The sequence below is a fragment of the Bidens hawaiensis genome, unplaced genomic scaffold, assembly GCF_021521415.1.
Source record: "Bidens hawaiensis isolate Kalapana, Puna unplaced genomic scaffold, B.hawaiensis_p1.1 tig00049612_1, whole genome shotgun sequence".
Taxonomy (NCBI): domain Eukaryota; kingdom Viridiplantae; phylum Streptophyta; class Magnoliopsida; order Asterales; family Asteraceae; genus Bidens; species Bidens hawaiensis.
In genome coordinates, this window is record NW_027498867.1 from 1 (window position 1) to 4353 (window position 4353).

Here is a 4353-nt window from a genome sequence, read left to right on the forward strand (position 1 = left end):
AAATATGAGGTAAGAAATCAGTTCAAAATTTTCATAGAAAAATGGCGTATTTTCTAGTAGAATCAACTGATTTGTATTGCACTTTAGCATTATATATCGTTTTATATTGGCAGGGTAATTTATCACAAGCCAAATATAAATCGCCGTTCACAACAACACCACAAAAAAAAAATATAAATCAAAAGGAGGCACCTACACCGGTTAAATTCAACATATTTTAATCAAAGAAACATTAACGGTCAAAATCATCTAGTCTTTTAGTCACCGGGAAACCAAATTACTAATTAAATAATAATTGGCAGGCCTAAGTAAAAAATCAACCTTAAATTCATAACTTTCTACAACTACCTACCATAATGGTTCTTACATTTTCTGAATCTTGAATTTTGTTTATAACAATGGACTCAGAAGCAAACAGCGCCGGCAGATCACTACAAGTCGACCCACAAGTCCACTAAAAGGCGGTCCTGGTCCAGTTAAAGATCTAGAATCGGCCCACACCATCGACCATGGTCATGTTCACTTAGCCATAGAGTTATATACTTATATTATCAATTATTCATTTGTGTTCATTAATGAATAGTCATGAATATCCATTCACTTGTACATTGCAGACTCGTTTGGTCAAGTTGGTTTACTGCTAATAACAAGTTTCAACTGTGGATACATATTAAGCTTTTCAAACCTGATGTTGGTGCCTCTAGGTGGACCTGGGGCATACTAGCTTGATAGTTATGGGGCTATTTACGGCCTACGCTAACTGGCTCTTATCTGAATTTCATTTTGTCGATGGAAAACGTTTTATTAGATACCGAGATCTTATGGGCTATCTTTTTGGTTAGTTATTCTGTCCATTCTTACGGTGGATTGTCCACACAACTTTGAACTTAAACTAAAATTATGTCACACAACTTTGAACTTAAACTAAAATTATGTCCTTTTGCTAGTATGAGTTGTGAACAATAAATGGATGAGCTCCATTTAGTAAAATAAACTTCACCCATTCCCCTCCTAAACAATAATTATTTTCTAATACTTTGACCAATTTGAGATAAAATGCAATTTTAAAGTTAGAGGTTTGAAATTATTGTCACTTATACTTGAACCAACTACCTTAATATTAATATTTTCTAATAGTATGTTTTCAACTTGTAAAGGGAGGGAAATGTATTATGTAACCTGGGTTCTTCAGTTTTCGATCCTTCTTCTCGGGAACATGGGGTTCTTACTTCTTGGAGGGAAAGCCCTTAAGGTATTATCACTGTGATTAATTGAAACAATGCTTGGTCAAACGTAACGGTAGTTAATGGTTGCAGGAAATCAATTCAGAATTTAGTGATTCACCTTTGAGACTACAATGTTTCATAGTGATAACCGGTGTTGCCTACTTTGTATTCGCACTTTTGGTTCCTACGTTGTCATCAATGAGAAGATGGTTAGGAATTTCTGTGGTTCTAACCTTCACTTATATTATGATTCTTCTTGTGGTACTATTTCGAGATGGTAGGTGTCATCTTTTTTGCTATGTAAGGAGTCTAGTGTAATTCTTAACTAGTTTTCAAGGTTGGGTAATCCCTAAAAACTACTAAAGGAACTTTAAGCTCAACCTAACATGACCCCAAACAAAAAAAAAACCACATATATAGTGTTAACCTGAACCCTTTGCCTACTTATCAGATCTACTTTGATCATTTGGATTTCCTTAAACGAGACGTTTAGCTTCCTACACTACGATGAAATCAGGAAGTATATATAATGGGTGTGTCTAAACGCACCCCCTTTACATACCCCCCTTGTGAGAGGGATAATTGGGGTTTACCCACAAGTTGTGAGAGGGCGTACGTTTAGTAGCACCCTAATAAAGTCCTACCTAAGTTAAATGTTAGCCTTTTGGTTACAAGTGTACATTTTATTATGTTAATGTTTGATGCTCTTTTGGATTGCTATGTTGATATTCTCTTAAGGAAGATCAAACAAAGACAGAAATTATGACATTAGCGGAAGCAACTTCTCCAAAGTGATGAACGGTTTTGGTGCGATATCAGCCATTATTGTTTGCAACACAAGTGGTATACTACCAGAACTACAGGTAAACATATATCCATATTAAAAGGTGATTTTGAGATAACATTAACTCTTATAAATGTGTAAAGACATGTTCGCTTGTATAAGCACGAAAACAAAGATAAATAACCAAAATGACTAGAATGGCTATAGAGAAGATAATCACTAATTGTTTAGCGGAGAACTATGTAATTTGTCTGAGCTAAAAGAGCGTAGATCAATTTGTGGCACTGAATTCATTAGACCAAAAGTGTGTACAATCAAGTAATTTGTTGTAGTGCAAGTTATGTGGGTTGTATGAACCAAAAAGTGTATACCAACCGAAACTGAATTTTCGCCGCCTCTCGTGCGGAGGAAAGCAACTAGTTTACTTAATCTTGAAATGCCATCCATTTATATTATCTGACTTGCACCATAAATATGATCTGAATTGCAGTCTACGCTCCGTAAACCGGCTATCACAAACATGAGGAAAGCCTTATATTTACAATACAGTGTGGGACTATTATTCTATTATGGTGTGAGCATTGTAGGGTACTGGGCCTATGGTTCATCTGTATCTACCTATTTGCCTGAAGAGCTCAGTGGCCCCAAAATGGGCTAATGTTACTATCAACGCTATCACCTTTATTCAATCTATAATATCACAACATGTAAGCCTTCTTCTATTGTTTCACTTTTTGACGTGATAAAAAAAAAAAAAGATTCTGGTTGGAAAATTTTAGCATCCGGTTAGTTACAGATTGGGTTGGGTTGACTCGGTACACTTTTGTCCATTTTTTAAGGGGTCAGCTATTCACACACCATCTGACATCTAATCCCACGCCGTATATAACAACCTTCCGGATAGAGGCCGGACGGCCGTTTTGACAAATAATTTCAAAGTTTGTTTGTCTACGTTCGGAATAGCCATTTGACCAATTTTTTTTTTCCGAAGTTTGACACCATGTAGTCGGTTCAAACGATCGTCTGACCAATTATTTTTCAAAGTTTCTCTTTTTTTTTTATTTTTCTTTTTGTGGATAGCCGTTTGACGGTGTGAAATCAGATGGGGATAATTGGACACATTAAACGTACACTTCCGAGGTGACTTTCAGTCTGTTTAATGTTTAATCCCCATTCTTGTTCAGATGTTTATTGCACCGATTCATGAGACTCTCGACACCAAATTTCTGAGGCTTGACGAAAGCATTCATTCAAGTGAAAACATTAAGAACCTACTGCTCGTCGAGCAATGGTCTTTACAGGCAATACATTGGTGACAGCAGCATTCCCATTTATGGGGGACTTTGTGAACTTGCTTGGATCATTTTCTCTCATCCCTTTACCTTTATATTCCCAAGCATGATATATTTCAAGGTAAATAATATATATACAAATAATATACAATACAGTTCAAGCATTAGAAAAAAAAGGATTAATGCATATTTTTTTCATTGAAAGGTGAAAAGAAAGTCAAAAAGATTGGAGAAGACGGTCTGGCACGGGGGAATTATCGTCCTGTTTTCTCTCCTCACGATTGCGACTACAATATCTGCTATCAGACTGATTGTAAACAACCTTAAGGAATACCATTTTTTCGCTGATGCATGATAGATTTGTTCGAAAGAATAGTCAGGAACATTAGGCATATGGCTTTTCAAGTGCCATTTCATTTGCTCAAATGCTGATATTATGAAATACTTGGCTTCTTAATTACCAGGATACAAAAGGCTAGTTTTGTGTTTGTGTTGTCAAATGACATTAACTGACCTTTTATAAACCAGACAATTCTATGTGGGTTCGCTTATTCTTCCAATGTAACATCTTCTTTTCAACTTATTCTTGCAAAATAATATTGCAACAAAAGATTTTATTGCATACTAATAAAAAAAGTTTACATGTTAATCAAATATGTAAAACACCTTTAACAAAGATAAAGTGAGCGGTCTTGCCAACAAGTTGGAGTCTAATTTGAGGCCACATGATTGCAATCATATTGGAATTATTGTTATTTTGGGCACTAGGAAGCCATACAATAATTGACCTCTTTTGTGTGTGCTTATCCTATTGGGAAATCTTTTGCTCATCAAAGTTCAATTTGTTGAAGCTTTTGTGTGACCCGTCCATCAAAGCTTATCTTTGAGTGTGACTTACTTTCCTTTCAAAATATATTATGGGACCAAATTTAAGAGTATGAAACTTTAAGGCCAAAATAATTAATAAAAGAAATAATAGTTAAGATTCTCCCGGATCAAATGAAGGCCTAACGATTATCAAATAACAAATGTTTTCTTTTTCAATAATCTT

At 35.2% G+C, this 4353-nt stretch overlaps 1 pseudogene; it reads left to right on the top strand.

Annotated features, from left to right (window-relative positions):
- The first annotated feature begins 398 nt into the window (after positions 1–398).
- Positions 399–4353, top strand: LOC143598067 (proline transporter 2-like; annotated as a pseudogene).